The sequence below is a fragment of the Mastigoproctus giganteus genome, chromosome 4 (genome assembly GCF_048544385.1).
Source record: "Mastigoproctus giganteus isolate SK-2022 chromosome 4, ASM4854438v1, whole genome shotgun sequence".
Taxonomy (NCBI): domain Eukaryota; kingdom Metazoa; phylum Arthropoda; class Arachnida; order Uropygi; family Thelyphonidae; genus Mastigoproctus; species Mastigoproctus giganteus.
The window spans coordinates 138,766,255-138,791,097 of NC_143578.1; the positions used below are offsets into that span (position 1 = coordinate 138,766,255).

Genomic DNA, 24,843 nt, shown 5'->3' on the forward strand with positions numbered 1-24,843 from the left:
TTCAAATTCAAACACGAATGAACATATTTTTACTCGCTTATTTCTATCCACGATTAATAGTATCTTTTTTTATGGACTCTTCATACATCAATCATTGTTTAATTTGAATACGCATCCAGCTAAGCTTCTAATACATCGAATGTTAAAAAGCCTGAATTTTTTTCTCGATTATGTTGCTCACTTTCCAGCAAATCGCTCTTTCTTCTTTTCCATACTTGACTTTTCACTCATAGTTTTTCAGTTACTCCTACAGAAGATGACTATCTGTGACTCATGGTCGGATTTAGATGCATTGCAGTTGTTCTTTCTCATCGTACGTCATGTAAATACAAGTTTCACTCGCTCCAAATTTTTTTCTTCCTAGTTTTCTCTATTTCGAACCTATAAGTGTTTTGAAAGGCCATTCTACTATGGCAAAATCAGTCACCGCTAGGCATGGTTGCAGCTAACTTAAAACTCGCGCAGTGAATCACGTACTATTGATAGAAGCTCAGTCAGTGTGGATAGCAAGGCGATGACCAAGTCTACCTACCAGTCCTGCTGGTGGCTCACTTACCTTAAATGACTGTCGGAATGTTGGATGAGTCATCCAGTTGCCCGGATGAACAATTTATGTGTTTTGATCGAGAAAGCTTAGCTCTAGACACTCAAAGTCGCTAGCAGTGATCAGTGTATGAACAGTGCACATCGAATGCAAACCTGTTACAGGATATGTTTACTACTAGGATGCCACATGTGCTTTTATATCGCTAACAGCAGGTTGCCAGGGGAACGGTAAGTCAAGGTTAACAATTGTAAGCGTGCGTCTTAACAATGGTTCAGTTGCTGATTGTTATGCAATGAACTGCTCGTTTCATATAATCGAGAAAATAATATAAAATGCTAGTTTAGAAGCTTAATTAATAGGTGACTTGCATTAGAATGTGCGCGGCAGCTCTTATATAGAAGTAAATAATTTGCTGTATTAGAACGAAGTACAGTAGTATTGCTTCGTTCTATTACTTCAAAGTTTCTGAAAACTGGAGACAGAATTGAAAAAAGTGCATATTCAGTTTCATTGCGTGCAGTTTTGTAATTAGTGCACAAATTTGCATTAAGTAGTAAACGTTACGTAAGCATGTTTATTCAAAAATGTACTTGTGGTCCCAAAGGAACGTATCGGGACTCTACTATGCCCTAAGCTGCTACGAAATACGCGTATGCCTTTGTTAACTATTGTTTGGTGTGTCAACTGGAGTTATGATGAAGCCCGGAATTCCTCTGCCCGTGTGGCTGCAGTGGAGTGGAAGTTTTTCTTATTTTTGGCCGCACTATTTCGCTCCGTCTGTCTTTGAAATCGCCAAGGAAATATTGCCGTTAAAAGTAGGCTGTATAATTCGTGGATAATAAACATAATGACAATAAATGAATTCAATAACAATAAATGAATAACTATTCATAAAATAAATTTTAAATCTCAACTCATTAGCATGTTACACCGGCGCAGTACATATTGTTCAAAAAAAAAAAAAAAAAAAAAATCCTATTTTATTGCGATTGTTTGGATGTGCCCAAGAAAGCTAATATAACTGTTAAAGAATAAAAGTTCACCTTTCGGTGACTTAGGTCAGATTTGACCTAAGCTTTTATGGGCTTTTTTCACTCAGTGGCTGAGTTAGTCGGTCTCAGGCGTGGACAGCGAGGGATTTTCGTCCAGGTAAAAATACAAACCTACCAGAGAACACATGCAATTTATGGATATAATATACAGGGGGAATTGAATTAGTTTTCTGGTCGCCTAATATGACACTTTAACTTTATCTGGAGTAGTCCTTGCTGGTAGAATAATGGTTATAATCACCGACCTCTTCATTCGTGTGGAAAAGTTCTGGGTTTGAATCCTGTCAATGACTCGGGGAACATTTATGGGCCTGAAACCGTTTCAGAGTTAGTTCGCCATCTCAGGCGAGGATAGCAAGTTTTTTTTTTTCAGGTTTATTCGTCCAGTGAAACAGACAAACCGACCATAGGACACATTCAATACATATACACATAGGTGGACAAATTTATTCTCTCGGCCTAATATGAAATATTATATTTTATCTGGGAAATAATTCGTTGTTCCTTTAAATACGTATTTAACCGTGATGAGAGCTTGAAACACCATACCCTGAATTGCATGTGCTCTCCGAAAATTGGACACGCGAATTTTAATTGCAATTTCATTTGGGAGCGAATTTATTTTTTTATATATAATTTTTTGTATGTGCCATTAGATATATATGTTGCATATTTCGTTTACTGCTTTATTTTTGTCTCTTTATTTTACCACTTACATTTTTTTTTCTTATTTTCTCGCCTTGGTATCTTTATTTTTTTATAATAATTTTAAACTTTTTTTTATCTGCCAATAATAATTTGAAGCCTTGCCTTTATTGACTTACACATGCATTTGAAGGTCGTCTGCAATTCTAAGATAATTTAAAAGGTGCCTGCTCCCATAATCTTGGCAAAGTTGTTTCAACCTGAAATTAGAATGTTGGTGAGTTTCTTTCTAGATGGTTCTTTGCCAGCTAAGTACTACACACTTTCAAGCGGTTTAAATTGTCCTCATTCTTCGCTCGGATGAATTTCCATATACTCGGATTTGTGGCATTTAGCGTAGAAGAAAACGATGAAGCAAATCCTTATATTTAAGAGTCCAATCTAGCAACCTTCGAAGTAATTTCGCAAAGGCAACAGAAGTACGTTCATTGTTTTGAAAAAAAAAAGCACTGTTGACTAACAGTGCTTACACACTTCAATAACGTACTCTTCTGATGCAATTTGCCGCAGCCGAAATATAAATTCAGAATCTTTATTGTACCCTTCTTGAAGCCCAATACCCTGAATATGTCTCGATGTACTTAAGTGAAAAAAAGCATTACAAATAACACCATCAGGAAATTCCTTTCCCATTTTGTCCATGGCTGCTTTCTCAAAGTTTTCCTTCACTAACGTCAGCCCTCAATGATTTCTCTACAAAAAGGATATGTTTGTTCCTTTTTGTATTTTTTATGATGTGAATATACCATAGTCGTTACTTTACTGTACTTTATACTATGATTGGTATATATAGAACAGCATGGATTCGTTGTGGAATGGGAAGCTTGCTACAGCGATGCTGATCCATACTGATTCAGTTGCTTCCCACAGTTCTTGCACATTGGATACTCAATTGGATTGAGATTGGGACTGGGAGGCCACTACATTAGGCTGAATAAACTCTCATGATTCAGGAATTGTTTTGTACAATTCTTGCCTGTGACATGATGCATTATCCTGTTGGAGGAACCCATTCGCAGATGGATATGCTGTAGCTATGAAGGGATGCGCCTGGTCAGAAGGAAGCAGTGTATAGACAAGACTGTGACATCGAAATGTTGCACCACTAATATTAAGTGGCTCAATCTGTATCACGAATACACACGCCGCACCACCATCCTGCATTGTTGACGCTCTCTAGAAGAATAGGTCCACGGACTCATGCTGTTTCGCAATTTTGTAGTCCATCTATCAGAGTGAAACAGTAAGGAACCGGGATTCGGCTCTTTACTGTTTAATGCTGATGGAAATGCCAGACCAGGCAATGTTTTTCTAATCCTTCACTACTCATTGTCGTTTTTTGTTGATAATAGTTGAACCCGGTTCGGTTATATCCCATCCGTGACAACGAATGACGAGTCGTGCGTTCTGCAACTTTTGAGATACTGTGTTGTTATCTTTCACTTACCCTGTAGAAGCATCAACGAGCTGTTTCCGATATTCATTGGCTGGATATTATTTGTTTATTGGACTGACCAAAATTAGTCTTTATCTATCACCCGAGACTCAATTTTACCTGAAAACCCCAGCAAGGTTTCCAATTTCGAAATTCTCATACCGGCACACAGTATAATATTTGCCTTATTCTCTTAAATCGGAAAAAAATCTCATTTGTGACAAATCTTTTGGTCTTTTATGAAATGTTCAGGATTTCTTCTGTATTATCTGACAATTATGCGGTAATTCACAGACACTACTTGTGTCAATGTCCCGTTTACGCAGAGGGCACTCTGCTTTAATATTGGGCAGGCGTAGTGGTTTCATAGTTTTGCTGTAGGAAAGTTTGTCTGCCATTAATATAGAATAATTCATAATTCACATAACCCAAACTAGAAACGTTCATTTATCATTAATTACTTGATGGACTTCGATTCTGACTGCAACAGTAATGCCAATGTTCATATTCAGTTTTCTCACAGTTGCATCATGCGATATTTTATTGCCAAGTTTGAAGTAATGCACATGCGTTTGAGTGGACCGTGGTTCAAGCTGGCGGGACTGTGAAATACAGTAAATGTTTTTTTTATTATTTAAGTAATCATCGCCTGATTGAATGCACTTATTACAACGGTCTAAAAGTTTCAGAAAAGGATCAGCGAATGTGTCCAAAGAGATGATGTTCGGTTCGACCCTTACGTTTTTCTTTGTCTTCAACATTCTGAAATCTCTTTCTTTTGAGGTCAGATTTCACCTAAAGAGGAAGAAGTCTGCTGGTGCTGGATCGGAAGAATAGCGTTGGTTGTTGATCTGTACAATGCCGTGTTTCTTCAGAAATATCTTTTCACAAGTGACGGAGTGGGCAGGCACCAGCTGCCTTTCTCACGAAATTGCGATCTCACCTGGGAAATGAGTTTCAGTAATCTTTAAAGCACCTGTAGGTAGAACGCAGCATTGACTCTCTATCCTTCAGGTAAAATTCCTTGTCAATCATACCCTGTTTTACGAAAAACATGGCCAGCCTCGTCTTGATCCTGGACTTTTTGGGCCTTGGTGATTATTTTGAAGTCCACTGCACGCTTTGATGCTTCGTCTCTGGGTCGTATTGTCATCTCCAGTGACAATGCAGTTGAGGAAATTAGGATTGTCTTGACAAGTCTGCATGAAGTCTTCGCATTATGACACTTTTTTGCTTGGTCCGGTTGGGGATGACTGTCGTTTTCCCCAACCAGAACGAGAGACCCCATTACGGACCATGTTAGCAGGCCTGAAGACAGGAAACAGCGAGTTCCCAAAAGGTAGCCATAAATAGTTTAAGTGTTTTGTATTCAGGCGGTTCAATTCCTTTAAATTTTATCATTTCGATAATAAGTTACTTAATATACCACATGATATAATAGTGCAGTGTAGTGTCTATCAGTTCATTAATATATAATATTCCTTCGTTGTCCCGTTGCAATTGCAAAACTGTGACATGCAACGTTAACGTACTAATAAAACTGGTTTGTCATTTGCAACCTGTCAAACTACTGGACAATTTCTGTACCACCATCTGTTGGAGGAATTTTCAACTACAACGTATCGCTTCCGTTTATTTTTAAACACATCTAACGTGACCGCAACAGTCTGGGAACTTTAATGCCACACCTCCTATATTACATATAAATTTCTGCATTTTGGCATACGCTTGAATCAGTGATTCATCACTCTACAATATTCACGCACAAAAAAACTGATTTTTGTTTCATCAGCAGCACTAATTGGAACTGGAATCGCTATGTCTCGGAGGTTGACAGCTAGTTTCAGGATCCTTCCTGTAAGAGAGAAGATTATTTCTCATCCGTCTATATGGATTAGAAAGCGTTGAGGATTAATCTAGGTCTGCGTTGTTGCGGAAGTCTAAGTCAGCTAATGAAAATAAATTCATTACTGGTTATTTTTGTTTGTTTACATTTTGCAACGTTTCTGTAGATTAGATTCTTGAATTTCGTAGAAACCTCATTCCCACTTTTCCTTTCTGCCTACTGTACAATATGGTCACCATCAGTAATCCTTCAGTTTTACTACTGCAACGTTAATTTTAACATTTAAAATAAAAATTTCTGTTAGCACTCCAGGACGACCACATAACGTTAGAGGAGTTCTTAAGACAAAGAATGCAAGAATATCACCGTATTTAGCAGTCAGGTAGACCTGAACCGCGGTTAACCAAAACGCATCCACAAATATACCCTCGCGTTTGACCTGTCGGCTACGGCTTCTTTATTTTCTTCGATTTTTTTTTTTTTTACGTTTAATTTGTGTCCGTATGTGTCTATTATTTTTAAACAGAAAAGGATTTTTTCTACTGAACAATCAGTAGAAACAATCTTTAAAAACTTCGGCTCATCAAATAAATATGAAAAAGATGCTAAAGTGTGAACTTTAACGAGTCTCTACTAGACTACATGGAAATAAAAGAAATACCGCTTTTGCTGACAGACGATGCTTCGAAATTTAGCATTGGCATGAAGGAAAAACCAAAGGATAAAAGCGAACGTTGTTGTTTTATCTTTTTCAAAACTTAACAGGTACACAAATTTTATATCAGATTTTTCTGTACTTTTATTAATATGAATAATATTTATAAAAGTAAATTTACGTTTTTGCCATATTTACGAGTTTTTCTTTCATTTTACCGATTATTTCGGATTCAGTTACCCTTGCAAATTTATTTGCGATCCAATTGCTACTCAGTGGGCTGATATAATTAGTAGTAGTAAAGCTGATATGACTTTAACTGGCTACTAAGTGATAAGACTTAGTAGCCAGTTAAAGATCGTGATCTAAGTGAGTTTAGCACGGCGTCTGTATGATTTTCGGGTGACGTGCTGATGACTATACGCGATGCCGTCCATCACGTATATTACCACACTTTTGGAGTGTTAATTCGCAGAAGTGTCTAGAACAAACATCGGCAACCTTTTATGAACGCACACCACCAGGTGGCACGCTGACGTTGTGATGCTTTTAAATTTTTGAAATGTTTTCATTCATATATTTTCTGATATATTTGTCTGTATGTCAGGCAGATTTGAAAGTTGTCCGTTCTGGAAAACGCGAAATTACCCACAGGGGAAATCACCTACTTCCTCTGCCTGATATCGGGTAACTAGAGCCTCGAGGCTCTAGTTAGCCGATATAGGCTGAGGAATGTCGACTCTGGATATTTGGGGAATGGATTTTCCCACTCAAATATCCGACTTTTCAGTGCCTGATTCTACAAAATTCCGGTTCCAATTTGTTCCATGCTGACAGCAGGACCAGGATACATCCACAACAGCATAAATCAGTGGATTAATCATGTCTGGTGTCAACTCTTCTGGTGACTGAGATGTGATGGAATGGGGAGTGTTTTCATCGCATATGTTACACCACTGTTGCCGGCGTGTCGACATCTGTATACTACAGCCTATTTGAACGTTGTTGCCGACCAGGTGAATTCCCTGTTGCTCTCACTTTATCCATTTGGTAGCATTCACTTCCATTTTATGTAGTGAATGCAAAGTCGACTTTCTGTGGTGAGCTGAAACAGTTAAATATTTCCTCGTGAAAAACACTTATCCTCTAATCAAGACCAGTAGTCCCATGATCAGATTTAGTGCGAAATAATGGTTTCATTGATATATATATGAACTGACATATCCTCCAAATTGGGAATATTAAGTGATGCTGTATTTGCTGTTTCATTGATATATGAGCTTATGAACTGACATACCCTCCAAATTGGGGGTATTATGGTGATGCTGTGTATGACGTTATCAGTACGCTGGCAAGCGACTGATGTTGTATTTGATATCATCCGTACGCAGACAGACGATCCCCCTGTGCCAGGAATGATAACCGAGTGGTAGTATATGTTATGCTAGAAATTACATGTACAGTATTTCAAGAGACGGTCGGGTTTCCAGGAAAACTGGCTGGGACTGCCTTCTTTAATCACTATGCACTATGTTAAGAGGGGCATTCAATAAATTATCTACCTAAGGTACTTCCCATAGCTATATTTCAATGATTCAAGATTTATCATGTTCCTACATATCTCATGTTAGATCACGTTAATTTTGATCCCACTATGTTTTTAGGTTGTGCTGTTGTAACAGAAAGAAGGGAGACACCCGTATCAAATTATGGATTTGCTGAAATTGCAGCGTTCTTCAGTGATCAAGTTTCTCACCAAACAAGGAATTGGGACAAAAGCCATTCATGAAAAGATGGTAGCTGTGCATTGCAACAGTGCACCTTCAGCATACCAGACGAAATTCTGGTCAAAACAATTCAAGTGGGGTAGAGAGTCCATCGAAGATGATCCATGTCCAGGAAGGCTTGTGACAGCTACCACTCCAGAAATGTGCCAAGCTGTGGAAACCCTTGTGCTGAATGACCCACTGTAAAGATGTCCCAAATCTCTAGGGAATATGACGTATCTGAGGGAACATTTATAATCATCCTCCATGAACATTTGGGGATGACTAAGGTCAGTGTAAGGTGGGTCCCCAGATTTCTGACCACTGTGCTGAAGTAATTCAGAGTACGGTGTTGTGAGGAGAATTTAGAGTTTTATGGAAGGGATTCTGAAACTTTCATCTCCAGAATTGTATGGGTGATGAAACATGGATTCATCACTGAGATCTTCAGATCAAGCAAGAATCAATGAAATGGAAGCACAAGGTTCTCCCTCACCAAAAAAAATTTAAAAAACAAGCTTCAGCTGGCACGATTATGGAAACCATTTTTTGGGGTGCTGAGGGAATTTTGTACATTCACTACTTGGAACACAAGCAGATAGTCACTGGGGAGTCATATGCATCCCTACTGTACATAAGGGATGTCATAAAGGAAAAACAGGACAAACTTTCCAGAGGTGTGCTGCTTCTTCAAGAAAACACACCAGTGGAGGTCATATGTTATTGCTGCTGCTTTGAGAGACTGTGACTTTACAGAATTTATCCATCCTCCATTACAGGCCGGATCTGGCCCCCCCTGTGACTATTTCCGGTTTAGACCTCAAGAAAAACGTATGTGGACGTCGCTTTGCTGATGATAATGAACTCAAGTCTGCTGTTTCTGCGTTCTTTGATGGACAGGACAAAGAATTTTATTTGTCTGGTAATTACTCATTGCCCACAAAATGGAACAAGTGTATTGAAGTTCATGGGAGTTACACTGAAAAATAAAAACAGACTTTTGCCTCTATCTCATTTCCTTCATAGGTAGGTAGATAATCTATCGAATGCCCCTAGTACAAGGCACCGATTATTTAGGAATTGTGGGATTAAGCAGAATGAGCTATTCATGGCAGGGATCCGCTACCCCTCAGTCCTGGGCCAACTGTGGATTGCGATCAAATATATGTGGATCAGTATCTCTGTCTCGGCATCTCGTGAAAAACACACACACACACACACCAAGATGAGATTTATCAGTTTGTGCTGGTAAAAGTCCGAAATATGAACATATTTTTCACTTTATTTCGGACTTTTATATAAAAGGCTTTGATAAAGTTCGTTTTGGTAAAAGGATGAAGAAGGTGATTTTTAAAAACCAACAATTCAAAATATGTAGTAATTTATTATTTTTTAAAAAAGTTTTCTTTGCAAGTTTTAGTGCATTATAGAAACATAAACCATAAAGAGATATGATTTAATATACCTTATTTGTTGCTACCTAGTAAGCTTCCATGGCGCTTCGAATTACATATCATGTTAGATGATATGCACGAACAATTCTTATGAAATATTTTCATGTGCATATTTGAATTCTTGTCCTCCAGAAAGAGACGTATGCCTCATAGCTCATTGTTAAAGTTGATTCCCTTGGATACTACATCCTCAAAAGATTAATAACAGTGCGAAGAGTGAAGCAATGATAATTTCCTGGTTCATTCGCTTTTCCGATTTTTAAACTGGTATGAGGGGTATTCAATATATTTAGAATATAGTGAATATGTTTTCCCAGACAACTTGCAGGGATAGAAGATATATATCTCCCTATCACCTTGTTTAAAATTTGGACAAGAGATGATCGAACAATGAGAAAATGAAGAAATGATAACTTTCTGCTTCATTCACTTTTTCGATTTTAAACAAGGGCTTGGAGGGGAGGGGTATATCTGCTATCTGTCTTACCTGGGTAACATATTATGTTTCTGTGATTTCTATGTTTCTGTTTCTACACTACAATTTGTGAAGGAAACTTTCCTTAACAGCAGCAGCAGCAACAACAACAAAACCATAAATATATAAATAACTTTACTTATTTTGAATTATTGATTTTTATAATTGCCAAAACGAACTTGCAAATATTAGGATTCACCGTGCCAGAACAGTAAAAGTCGAAAATAAAGTGAAAAGTGTTGATATTTTGGGCTTTTACCAAAGAAATCTGGTAACGCCCAGGGCCTGTATGCTTTGGGATCAGATTTATTTTTGTCAGAATTGTAACTAATTTTGATCAAAACTGTCTTGCAGAGATTAGAAAAAATCCCCCCAATAAGACATTTGTTATAAAAATATTTCTGCAAAGATTTCAGCAAATTTGAGAATTGCAGCATTTTCCACAAGATTTATACCTGGACATTTTATAAATATTTATTTTGTTTAGGGTCAATTTTAACTCCAGAAGAGTGAAGAGGTCCGTTTCATATGAGGAGTGGTAGGTTGAGTTGCAATTCCTAAATAGATAATTGCGCTAGAGTTTCTGTAGTGAAATCATCTAGGGGAAGCAGGCGATCCATTCCATCATGGGATTAACTGAAATATTCCACTTAGTGGTTTTTGTGTCGTTGTTGACTAGCGTTGCACAGTTAATGAGAGTGAAACTTATTTTTGCTAATTTTATATAATAGACCGTAGGAATTAGAATTTCCTTTCGATTTAACTAAATATTATCCTTTTCGGAGTTCTTTATAGATATTTTTTAGTCTGGTGACCTCTTGTTCTGGCCAGGCCCTTCTCTGTTGAAAGTCTCTGCGTGCTTTTTGGAATTTTTTGCTCCGAGTGGAAAGTTCATCTCTCCACCATGGAACTGTAGTAGGCTTGCTAATTTTCTTCTTAGCAGAGCGTTCTGTAAGGCAGCCGGTACATAAAATGCATATTCTGAGGCATGGATCTAAGATTTTGTGGAGGAGGGGGACCAGTAGAAGTAGTTCAAATGAGAGATACCTTAAAGGTGACTGCTCGGTGGTCACTGTTTGTGTAGTCAATATGTGTGGTCCAATCAGAAATCCTTGAAGAAATGGCGGGCGTTGAAATGGTTAAATCAATGTTTGATTTTCCATGGACGTTTGAAAAGCCATACGGTTAGTTGGGAAAGTTATGCAATTTTAGATTATAGGTGAATAAAAATTCTTCGAAAATCCTACCTTTGCTGTCCAAGACACTGCTGAACCATAAGAAATATTTTTAGTTAGAGTCAGCTATAATTATTAAATTTGTGGGGTATAAAGTAGCAAACACCTAGATATCTTTGTCATAAATTAATATCTGTCATAATATTAATATCAAGCTTGTCTTTGAACATGATGTTGGCAGATTTATGATCTGTTTCAGAAAACTGAACGATTTTTCAGGTCATGGAATATCAGTAACTTTGGAAGACTGTTCGTAAAAGTGCTGAGAGACATAAGGTTCCTAAATGCATGTAATGTCAAATAAGTTTTCAGTTGCAAAGAGCCCGATCACATTCGCAACGCTTCTAGAGCGTTGTGCTTTGATCTGCATGATTGTGACGGAGTGTAAGACAGATATTATTTTTATCTTGGGAAAAGGAGTTTGCTAGGTTTGAGTTATCCATGGAGTATCTTCGTACGAGAAATCTTTAAAGCCCGAAGATATTCTAACAGTGAGAATCGCGAACGGAATGATTCTTATTTCGCCTCTTGCAATTTATGCATTTTGGATCTCCATTTTTATATGGACAGTGACCACAACGAGTACAATGTCCACACTGTTTTATATGAGCAGTGCTGACTGGAATATCCAAAGCATAGGAATTTGAAACATTTGGTTACTACAGTAAATTTTCGAAACTTGTGTGAATTAAAACCCAAATAAATTCAGGCGCCTCCGTAGCCAGGTGGGCAGGAGCAGCAGTGCATAGCACACGCTTATTGATTAGACCGGGGTTCGAGCCCGTGCCCACCAAATACGGAGGATGTGGAAAGGTCAAGGAATGACCACCGCATATCCCCGGAGCAATATGGCCTTAGTTGCTAATGCTCCTAAAAACCAAATAACAACAACCAAATAAATTCTATCATTTTTAAGAAAACTTGACAAGATACCAGAAGAAAGCCAATGACCTAGTTTGTCGTCCTGGCTTTAGATGAGGACTAAAACCATACGTAATTTCTTTTTTAATGTCTTCAATAGAGATTCCATAGTCTCGTAGATTTTTGTAAATCCTGTGTGATGGCTTTCTTGGACACGTCGTTTTAGATTAAAAGAGTTGAATTTGAGAGTTTCGGTTTGTCTGGCGTTATTCATACTCGTGAAAAGGTTTCAGAGGAAGCGATTCTCTCAAAATCTTGTTACTTGTCTGTTTCAAGATACCTTTGTTCCTGAAAGGCACTTAATATGGTTCGGCAGCAGGACATATTAATGTGTAGCATACACCACTAATTTAGTACCCTCCGTTTAAGGTGTTTCGGGTATGGCATCGGACTTTAGCGGTTTCAAAGACGCCATCAGCGGGAGGTCCGTAGGAAAACAGATGAAAGAAGTCCGTTGAGTAGGGAACAAAGAGTTAAAATACGTTAAAATTGCTGTCGTATGGGAATGGGAGTTTGGAGAAATAACACCGTGATTGGGTTAAATTATAATTACTGAGGCTGAGATAGGAAAATTGATTCCCTCAATTTTCCTATCAATCAGGAGGGAGAGGCAAGCGAAAAGTGATGTGAGGTGTGCTGAAATCTGGGGGAGAGAAGAAAGAGTGGGGAGAGTGATGTAGTTTCCAGTTCTGGACGAAAGGTAGATAAGTGCTGAATACCGTCCTGAAAGGAAAGGAGAGTTAGTTGGGAAAATATTATATCCCAATATCTCGAATTAGCCTTTACACAAAGTGATCTTCGTTATGAATATGAGGAAGAAAAATTCAAATTCTTCTAGGCAGAAGATTCTGCGAATATTGCCAGAGAGTCGCCTCCGTAATTGAAAGAACAACCAGGAATGTTCGGAGGCAAGAATTTCTTGTAAAATGGGGACGGATCCGCTGATTGAAGACCACGTAAAGAAATTAAATGTAAATCATCAGATTTGCCATTTACGGATTGCTAATTGCTCATGAACCATCATACAGGTTTAATTAAGAAATAGAGAAAGAATAATGTGCAGAGCAAATAGTTGCTATATGTTAAATAGGAAGGAATTTAATTTATCTAGCTAGTTAGAATTGAAGGGTTTAAAAACCCTCGTGGATAGCACAGGTGGTAGAATTGCCGTCCTCCCTACACCAGGTGGGAAAGACCTGAGTTGAGTCTCGTCGATGACGTAATTTTTATGGGCCTTTTTCACAACGTGGCTGAGTTAGTCGGTCTCAGGCGAAGGTAGCACGGTTTTTTCTCCCGGAAACTTGGGTTTTTCGTCCTGCAAACAGAAAATCGGCCGCAGAACACACACAATTTACAGACAATATGCAAGAAGCAATATGGCGTAAGTCGCATGATCCTAAAACCCTATTAAAAAACAAAAACAAAGAAAAAAGGGTTTAAAAAATTACTACCTATGTTAGTAAATACGTCTGATGAAAGTTTTAAATATATAATTGATGGAAGTTACTCGCAGAATTAAATATGGATTTCTATTTGTACTTGATTTACATTGTTGTCTGAATACAGAGAGTTTTTTGTGAGGAAAGAAGGCAAAATATTGAGTTAGAAATTATTGAATTAGCAAATTTGTTTGAATTAAGATGTTTAAGAAATTTTAGTAAAGGAAATGAGACGAAATATTGAGTTTGATTAATATTTAATTTGTATTGTAAATTGAATTAAGAGATTCTTTTAGTGATGTAAAGCAGGTGAAAGATGTCATTTAAAAATTAAATAAAGGAGACGAATAATTTAATTTAGAATGAATGCTATTTATGTATATAGTGCACTGGTATGCAAAACTTAAGGACCAACACTATTTTTAAAGGTTCAACCACAAAATCTTTACTTTAGGTACTCTTTACTGATGAGAGCAGATTCAGTCTCAGCAGCGATTCTGGACGTCAGTAATCTGGCGAGGGTTGGCACACGGTATCACCCCGCAAACATCACTGAAAGGGATCGATATGGAGGTCGAGGTGTTCTCCTCTGGGGAAGCGTTATCTTGGATGGACGTACACAACTCCAGATACTGGAAAGCGGTAGTGTAACCGGTGCACGCTACTGTACTGAGGTAATCCTTCCCCATGTGCGTCTGTTCCGAGGTGCAATTGGCCCCGAGTTCGTGTTTATGGATGAGAACGCCACACCCCATCACATTGCAGCTGTTGATATGCTTTTGGAAAATGAGGACATTGCTCGTATGGATTGGCCTGCCCGTTCTCGGGATCTAAATGCCATCGAACACATGTGGCACGCTCTGGGGAGACGCCTAGCGGCACATCCACACCCACCAGAAAATGTTCACCAGCTGAAGATGGCGCTGACAGAGGAATGGACGATGTTACCGCAAGAACTTATCAACAACATTGTTCTGAGTATGGACAGGCGGACAGGCCTGCATCGACATTAGGGATGGCCTTATCTCCTACTGAGGACCACCTCTTCCCTTTGTTCCATCTTTGGCAGTGCAATTTTTGAATAAAGTCCCTCTGTACCGTTTTGTTTCCGTTGTTGTGTCGGTGTTGTTTCATTCATCATTTCTGTACCTCACGAGGTTCCTTTGGTATGCTTTTCCCATATCCAGGCCACTTCTATGAGAAGCTACAGGTGAACCAGACTGGTCCTTATATTTTGCAAACCAGAGAAAAATATAATATAATATAAAATATAAGAAATAATAAATAGTATAACGTTGTGTACTCAATTCGTTCATCAGATAAAGACATCTTACCTATACATACTTTGTAAGGGAAAACCTTCACCTCCTGGAAAATTTTATGATCACCAGTGAAGTCAGGTGTGGTAATTGGTGCATGAGGAACCTGTTATCTTAACATATAGGCAACAGTTGCCACTGTCCGCAATACTGAGGTTATAGGAAAATAAAATAGCGTAAACCTATACGTCACCTCCCACAAATCGAAATGTCCATAATACTGCCACACTTCAATCTGTACCCGACAAGCGTCTCTTTTTCGAAGTCCATCAGATGGACTTCGAAAAAGAGATGCTTGTTGGGTACTTCGTATGGACCGCATGCCACAATCCTGCAGTATCATATTTACCGGTCCTCACGAATGCCAACAGGCGGGGACGAACGGGAGATTCCTAAAACACTGAGATGGTCATAATGTTTTGAGTGGGTAGTTTATATGTAGACATGTATAGCATCTTATGTAGGACGGCACCTGAACGTCAATTTACCTCCACCTTTGAAGCAGAACTCTGTAAAAGGCCAGAAATGTGTGTAATGTTATGTTTGTGCAGTGTCCGTTTTTTAGTTGTTTCTGTCCTTTTTGTTACCTGGCAGGTGATCACCTGGAAAGCCTGCCCAATGTCCGTCTACACCACGGGAGGTGGGCCACTGCGCATGTACTGTGGCGGACCTCGACAAGCTCCTATTGAATGTTCAAAATGAGTTTGGGATCATCCAAACAGAATAAAGAAAAGAAATAAAATAAATGAAAATAGCAAAAATAAATGAAGAAATAATTAACATAACAAAATAAAAACATCCAAAGTCTACTGGCTAAGTGCAAACTAGGGGATGCCACGATCCCGTACCTGTGGAGCCCAAACCCAGACACTAGCAAAATCCCGCCTCGAGCGAAGGGCAAGAGGTCAGGAAAAAATAAATCCCGCACCCACAAACAGTAATGAAAGTCCTTGGGTGCCAGCAAAAAAAAAAAAAAAAGAAAGAAAGAAAGAAAAAACGAATAAGGTAGGAACAGAGGCGGATTTAACGGCGGGCGCCCCGGGCGCGCTCCCTGGGCCCCGACTTCTGAAGAGCCCACGCAAAACCCCAACAAATTAATTGAACTAATATGTTCAACTATTAGTTCAAAACTTTGTGATTATTATTATGATATTATTAATTATATTATACATATATTATATTCAAATTTTATTGGAAATAAAACATTAATAGTACATCATATTTTTTATTTATTTTAAAAAATGGTTAACATGTATTTTTATTTTCCCTGTCTTTCTCTTTTTTTTAAGGGGCCCAATATTTTCTTCTGCGCCCTGGGCCTCAACCGATCTTAATCCGCTACTGGGTAGGAAAGAGAATTAGATAAATAAATTCGTAAAATAAAAAAATAATAATAATAATAAATGTATATACTGCATAAGAAAAAGTAAAATAAGATAGATAAAATAAAAAAGTATATATAAAATAAAATTAAAATTAAACCATCCCGCACCCACATGGAGAAAGCAGTGAGTGCCAGCAATCCCGTACCACAGGACAACCAAATCCTGCAAATACCAGCAAAAGAGTTCGCCTCGTGAGGCCATAATTTCTGCCCCTTTAGGAGATGTGGATAAACAGAAAATAAAAGCTCCGATCCATGGAAGGATGTTGTTTTTGTTGTTTGGTTTTTAGGAGCATTAGCAACTAAGGCCATATTGCTCCGGAATATGCGGTGGTCATTCCTTGACCTTTCCGCATCCTTCATATTTGGTGTCCATGGAAGGAGAAGGCAAGTTCGTATCGTCAGGTAAGTGCAGCCAGTAAAGTCCAATCAGGTAGTCCTGTCAGGTGCGTCTTATCGTAAAATCATTCTGGTCTGAAATTAGGGAAAAGTTAATCACCCCAGTTTCAGACTTTCTGGAAGTTACTGTTTGGCAACCATATCATCGCGTCAGGATGGCGTTACATCCACCCGCCACGTGTTCTCCATTCAGAAACTGTATAGCTATCACCAAAATTTTGCTGTACCTTCCATCGTTCCGCAAAACTACTTTACAATATTGTGTTTTTATCTTCGATGGAGAAAAAAAAATTACACTTCATTGGGCTAAAAAAAGTGCTATTGGCAAATATCGGAAAATATACTGAGCAAAAAGGATCGGTGGAATAGGACCAGGGTATGTTTGCGAGGGACAAAAGATAAAGACGTTGTGGATAGATATTGTTGTACACGAGTTAGGGTTAAATGTGAAAGTGACTGCAATTCTGCCCAGACAGAATAGGAGGGAATAATATATGATGTCAATCAATTCGGCTTTGGAGAGATTGTGCAAGGCTCATATGGTAGAATTTTTCCCAGCGTGGTCTGTGCTTGTTAAAAGGAGGGACTAGTTTTACAGGGATAGGATACGCTTAAACAAAAGGGGTTCAGGAATTTTTTCTGATGCTAGAGAGGCAGTTAGATGGGTCGGAAAACTGCTAGCTTGTGGGGTGATACACAGACTAATAGACTGACAATAGCCGCAGGCAGAAGTGATTCTTGGACTGCTTCCATTGGAACGAGAAGTAGCCTTGAAAGCCAGGTGCTGTGCGACATCATGAAACAAGTAAATACATGGGCTGTGTTAGGGTAACTAAGAGTAAGAACAGGTGCGTGTGTACTTGTATGTACACTAATGCAAGTAACGTAGTAAATAAATTTGAAGTGGCGCTTCAAGACATGAAATGCAGATATTGTTGGAATATCAGAGACGTGGTACCAGTCAGATATAAGGGATGTAGAATTTCAATATGGGAAGTGCAATGTGTACGGAAAGGACAGACATGATAGAATTGGGGGGGGGGATGCTTTTAGTTCAGAAGCATATAAATCTGTGGCAGTGCATCCAGTTGACATGGGTGGCCAGTGCAATATTGTCAGTTTGGCGTGACATAAGCACTGGGAAAGCAAATATGAGAGTAGGAGTGTGTATAAGCTTAATGATTCTGAAGAATACAAAGAACAGTTGTACAGAGAAAGAGAGTGGGCCAGTAAATCAGAATGTCTTACAGTGGGGTATTTTAACTTCCCAGATATTGACTGGAACTTGTGGGTTGGTCACTCACAGACTAGCAAAATTTTGTTGATTTTGTGGAGTAACACTCTTGATCTGGTTATCTGCAGATAAAAGAAGCAGTGGGTGGCAGTGATCACAGTGTATTGATATATGATGTTCTTAAAGGTGTAACTACCATCAAGGGTAAAGGGAGCAGTTTTTGATTTCGTTTTTAAATTCTGTACAGTAGGACCAACTTATGATGTTGCCATCAGAAAATTCTAAGTAATCAGTTAGTAACAGTAATATAAGTAATCAATTATTATTATAATTATAAAAACAAAACCCTTTTCTCCTTTATGAGATTTTTTTCTGCTCTGTGATGGATACTGGTACGAAGTGCATGGGTTGGTTGATTGTGTCCGGTTACTACTATTATTATTGTTGTTACTGTTGGTCAAAGAACTCTCTTACTACCCACAAGTATACAGGTTCGTGGCTTTCTGGAGTTCCATGTAAGTATTCTTTGGGAGGCCTGTTATTATTAATATTATCATTATTTATCTACAAAACACGGACCACCCTGGGACGGCTGTGGGCCAGGAGATATTTTATGATCATAAATTGTAATTATAACTGAAATCAAAAGGAATTTTTTTTATATTGGGCAAAATGGTGTGAATGTTTTGAAAATGTTTAAGTAGTGTGATGTGATCAGCAAATGGAATTTGTATAAACATTCAAATTTTAATTCTGTGGAAGGGAGCAAATAAAATTATTTTTTATTAACATTTTGGATTGTTCGGTTATATTTGGTTAGAAAATATAGATTGACCTACGATTAAAGAAAACGTTTGACGACTACTGCTGTACCCAAAATGCTTTTAGAGTTAAGTTTTATGTTTGTCTAAACTGTATACACTGTACATATCTAATAGTTTAGCTAGAAGCCAGTTATAAGAAATAATACTTCTTAGAGCGTCCTATATAACGGCAATTCTTTTCAAGTTGAAAATGCAATGTCTCTAATAGCTCCGTGACACTGGAAGCATTTGAGTAATGAGGGAGGGGGAAGTAAAGCCATTATGTGGCGGAGGATCCCCCCGCTATGAATGACAAACGTGATCTTAAACACCCATATATAAACACGAAGAAATCCAGCTATAACAGTAGGTCCCCAGAATATCTGTAGCTAAATATATGTCCAGACCAAGGACAGTTACCGAACCTACAGCCGGGTATAATTAGAGAGGCTGAAATATAACTGGCTTGGTTATGTTTATCGTCGGACCCACCTGCTGGCTGCTGGAACGGCACAAAAACTGCGTAGTTGTGCGGCTGCCATTTCGAACACGTGCTTCTTGGGAGAGTACGTACTACAGTATTTACTTCTGCTGGCCACTGATTGGCAGAGTGAAGGACAAACGCAGTTTGCCTTACAAAACTGATACGCAAATAGGTAATAGCGGAGGCGAAGGAGAGCGCATACCACGTTTTATCTTGGATTAGGCCGCAACCAATTTTTATTTTTCCTTTTTACTTATCCCGTGTAACAGAAATAGGGCGAAAAAGCGTGCGAGCGAATCAGTGAGAGGGGGCTTTTCCTTTTCTCACAATCAAGTAGGTGTATAATTTAAATTAGAGATGGATAACTCGCGGGTCGTACCCGGCCCACGAACTTCTCTCACTTGGCCCGCGGAATGCCTTTCACGTGGATATGCTGAAAATATTGCTAATTCTTTATTTCTTACTCTGTCATTTTATGATAAATAGCTTGCCTAAGTTTGGAAGAAGGCAAATAGGACGGAAAGATTTTGGATGTGCAGGTGGCTTGTCTGGTTTTTCAATGAGCTTCACCAGGGCCGTTTTCCACAAACGCGGGAAAACACCAATTATCAGACATTTAACAGTTAACAAATTTAATAGAACATTAGGGAACTTCTTTATTACAACATTTTTGATCAAATCCGGTCCAGGATACTTAGATAAGCTGAGTTTTTTTTTTTTTTTTTTTTTTCAGTGCTGCTTGCAACTCAGATAATGTGAAAAGGTCTGTTTCCAAGCTGGTAGAATATTCAGAATTAATTTTGCGAACAGATGATTGAAAGTTGTTATCAGAGGAACAGTCATCGACAGGAAACAAGCCATCAAGAATACTATTAACAGTATCAGACCAAGTCAAAGTTTCCGAGTTGATTTATTTAATAATCAGGAATCATTTTCAACTCACCAATTCGGATTTTACAAGGGAAAATGTTGTGAGGACGCTTTATTAAAACTAAAGAAACATGTTAAGAACTTGGACTCGAATTACCATTTAGCTATCTTTATAGATTTTGAAGGCGCATTCGATTCTATATGGTGGAAAAGTGTATTGAAAGCTCTGTGTGCTAAGTGTTCGATGCAACTTTATCAGGTCATCTGGAATTACTTCAGAGACAGGTTTATCCAAGTATCATCCAAAAATCAGACAATTAGTAGGAGGCCTCTCGCATATATATCCCCTCAAGGATCTGTCCTGGCATCTCTGTTTTGGAACATTGTTTTAAATAGATGGCTTATCAGACAATTTGAGTTTACTGTCCCAATTGCCTATGGAGACGATTTGGTTCTTATTGTTTCTGGATGTTCAAGAACTCAGCTTGAAACCAGGACGTCTGCAGTCCTTCTGGGCCTAATTGCTTGGACTAAACAAAACAAGCTTACTATATCTCAGGCGAAAACCAAGATAAAATAAATTTTCTGTTTATACTCCGGGACGACCAAACGTTCAGAGGAGTTCACAAGATAGATAGAATACAAGAAACAGCACCGTATTCAGTAGTCACGGGTTTGAACCCCGATCACTCAAGGCACGTCTACTTATGCACCCGCGCGCTTGACCACAAGGCTACGGCGGCCTCTGGACCGCCCTCATTGGCATTAAGATTGATGGCAAACAAATACCCTACTTCCGTAACTTGAAATAGCTTGGTGTCGTTCTAGATGACCGACTAGACTTCACCCTACACATCAACAATCTTCTCGAGAAGGTCAAGAGATTTAGTATGGCTATAGTGAGAATTTCGAATTCTGACTGGGGTTTTGGCAGGAAGACGCTCTTGCTCTACTATAAAGCCGTGTTTCTTCCAATTGTCGCTTATGGTTCTCCTATGTGATTTGAGCTTATTAAATCTGTAGTTTCTACTTAAACTGCGCTCGATGCTGCTTTGTATTCTACGTGCCTGCAGGACACGGATGCCCTATAAGTAATAGGTGGGACATTGCCGTTAGATCTTCATCTTATATTTAGATCGTTCTGTTATCATCTGAAGCACGCATTGCCGATGGAAGTTGCTGGTATTACTGCAAACTCTTTAAATGATATAAAGCAGGAAAACGTCGTATCTGGTCGGAACTTATCAACATCTGGCAAGATCGTTGGACTGCGTCAGTCAAGGGCTGAATCACATACAAGTTCATCGATAATGTACTGTTTGCTTCTGATCGGAAAATTTCATCTTGGTTCTCTTCTAATATCTACACGTCTTTTTTCATCACTGGGCACGGTTCCATTTAATCGAAATTTGTTCAGTTCGGTTTAGAAAATAATGACATTTGCTTTTGTCCAGACTCCTCGCGCCCAGCAGCGAGAAGTCTGGGCGCATGTTGTCTTCCACTGCCCTTATCATTGTGACTTTAGAAATTCCCTACTGGAAAAAGTCCTGCAGTTCTCACCTGACAATGTAAAAGTGTGGATTGAAACTGTCTCCAATTTTAAACATTTTTAACAGATTCTTCTGTTAAACGAAGATGTTAAATTCATTCTTCTGTTGACGTTTTCAACAGAAGAATGGAGTTACTGACAATTTCCACGACGAATTCCAACAAAGCATCATTGTGAATGGATGCTTTCTTCTCGCATCCTGCTTGCCTTTCAGGATTATCCTTAGTAATACTGAAATTCAAGAATTTCAAGAACTATTTCTTTCTTTCTTTTTTTTTTTTTTTTTTTTCTCTCTGGTTTGGACAACTAGAGAAATCTGCTGGTACCCACCGATTTAGCACTGCATTCGGTGAGTGCGGGATCCGCCCCTTTTTGGGCAATTAAGTTAATACAGGTCCTCCTTGTGCTGAAGATGGGTACCGCCTTGCTGCTGCCCGGTTAAGGTGGCACATACAAACCTCATGTGATTTACATTTGGCCAAACGACAGCATTCTATAAACAATACGACGATAACTGGCGGAGTTGAACTCTGTTCCAGGTGCCGCTGCTACACTGAACAGTTGCACGTGTACACGCGTACATGTTTCTCTTTAGAGTCTTTGAGTGTTGAATTGTTATGTATAAGATTGGTCTATAATCAGAAGGCGTTTCCCTGCTGAAGCGGATGATTGTATAAGAAAAGTGTTTGTAATTTGTATACATGTTAATAAAATCAAAATGAAACAATTTCTTACTGTGTGGTGGAGTTGAACTGGACGTTTCAGGTACCGCTCAAGCAAGAGATATACATTTCTTACTCTGTGGCAGCCTAGTTGGCATGATACCTCGCCTTCTACCACTCATTTGGAGAGGTCTGGGTTTGTTTCCCTTCGATGACTGGAAAAAAAATTTAGAAAATTTTATAAAGTTTTCTTGATACGAGGCTTTAGTTTGCTGATTCAGTTTTACAGTGTTTCCTCGTCAGTTATTCTGGGTTTTTCAGCTCGAATATCGTGCAAATTGGGCCGTGGACATACACACCCTTCTAAGACATAATGCACGTACGGTTATGAGCACACGCTTGTGGGGGTGGGGACGTTAATAACCATATTTTTTTATTTAATTTATTTCCTTTTGGAAATAAAAATTGAAATGTTTAATATTTGATATATTTAGATTAAGAAAGATACTCCCTTTCATCATAAACGGAAATCATTTTGTCACATTCTTTTCTTCAAAAAGCAGTTCGATAAGTTTAAGCACGTAAATTCTAAAAACCATATTAAGATTCCCCATATTAAGTTTAGGTAGGCTTTCGATTATGTTAAAGCTTATTAACCACGATCTTTCGGCCTGCGAAAGTTTGTCAGCCCAGATCGGTTAACAAAACGAAAGACGTGGAATCCATCACTGGTGTTGTTTGTTTACTTTTATTTTTATTAATATTTCAGAAACCGTATTCCCCTTCGCTTTTTGCCTACTAGCTTCCTAGGCGTGAGGTAGCCGAGTGTAGCCGACTGTGTATAGTTTTAGTATATAAATTATGTAAGAAAGCTGAACAAGAATGACTGGAATGCAAATTTGCACAATGCCAAAGAGCATAGTCCCGACTTGACACCTACACAATACATCGTAAAACTAAGGACATTTTCGTGAATCGTGTATCAAACCATTTAAGCAAAACTTTTTTCACAACCTTTTTTTGCTCGCAGACCCCTTTTGGCTTCGAAAAATAACCACGGACGGGATGTCCGGAAGATAGGTATCCAAAATTAAGCATTTATATTGAGAACTGATTTATTATATGTTTACAATCTACCTTTTTCAGACTAACACAAAAAATAACTGAATAATAAGCTGTCACTATTTGAGTATACAATCTTAAGCTACTAGATAGTATTTAAGCGCCCCCTAGATATGGAGGTTGTTTATAGAGCATTTTCCTGTCATCTCAGGAAAAATAAAAACCTTCAGCACCTAGGAATCCAAACCCAGACGAACAGAGATACTGGGCTGGAGAAAACGAGAATTTACAATGAACACACGAACTTAAGGCAAATCTGGTGACCACTAAACCTTTCTTTCCGGCGGTCACATTTATTACCAAAAAGAAGACCTGGTTCTCTTCGGCTTGCATATGACTTCCCTTCTTACTGGTCATGACTCTTTCAGTAAAAAGTTAATGATATTTGGTGAAGACATAACAGAAATTCCATATTGAGGCTTGAGTGCCCCGCGACCAAGAAGAATGGCACGGGTGCACAGCGTCTGTTAGTGTGTGATTTAATAAAGTGATAGAACAATACTATTAACTTTTGTACTAACTTTGTCAGTGCTTGTGATCTTCTAGGAGGTTTCCACATCCACGTTGTGCGGGGTGGGCGGCCAGGTTTTCCTGGCCGGCAAAGAGAAACCGGTGCCGTCGAGTACGGCCAAACTGAGGTAGAAACGGACTTGGGTTTCTTGTGTTTTGCTAAGTGAACTAGAGCAATCAGTGTTTTCGCGGAGTGCTTGTGTTAATCTTGTGAGTATTGAGGAGTGTATCTTGGCCCCCAAATATATTGAGGTTAGTTTTAATTTCTGTTACAATTTGTGGTGTGCTATTTTGCATTTTTTGGTATTATCAGGGTGGACTTGTGCATTATCCGTGTCTTCACGGAGTGCTGACACTTTCTTGCTTGCGAGTCAAGCGAGTAACTTAATAACGCAGGTTGTTATTATATTGTCTGTATTATATTGTTTTATTGTTGATATATTGTGCTGTGCTCGTGGCTGTGCTGCCATTGGGTTGCTGGCCTGTGAGCATGTCTGAACCAGAGGTGTTGTATATTGATTCCTCTCCACCTGGAATGGAACCTGTTTCTGTCCAGTCTCAGAGAGCTGGAGCTGGCTCATCCATTGAGGGTGAAATGGAGGTTACAGAGGGTGGACAGCGTTCTGGAACCAAGCGAATTCGTGTCGACAGTGATCATGAGGATGAGGTAGGGGAGATGTTTAAGGAGATTAAAGTTGTTCGGAAGGAACTTCGTGAGTATATGTTTAATGACAGTCACAAAGTGAATCGAGCAGCCATGAATGCTATTCTGGAGTTTTGGGATGTGTTGGAATCGAAGGCTATTGGAATCTATGTGGAGAATCAGGTTCTCAAGGCACGGTTGAAGGAGAATGACTGTACAGTGCAAGTTAAAAAGACATTTGCTGAAGCATTAAAAGTGGTAGGCAAAGTGCCAGAAAGAGTGGAAAAGGAGAAACATGTGTTATTTATAAAGGCTGATTCCGAAAAGTTCAAGA

General features: G+C 38.7%; 1 long non-coding RNA gene across 1 annotated transcript in view; it reads left to right on the forward strand.

Annotated features, from left to right (window-relative positions):
* The first annotated feature begins 539 nt into the window (after nt 1-539).
* The window catches only part of LOC150087092 (uncharacterized), a 269,420-nt gene continuing 245,116 nt past the window's right edge, over nt 540-24,843 (forward strand). Inside the window, exon 1 of the long non-coding RNA XR_016546870.1 lies at nt 540-774. This is a non-coding gene — a long non-coding RNA (uncharacterized LOC150087092). The remainder of the gene's footprint in view (nt 775-24,843) is intronic.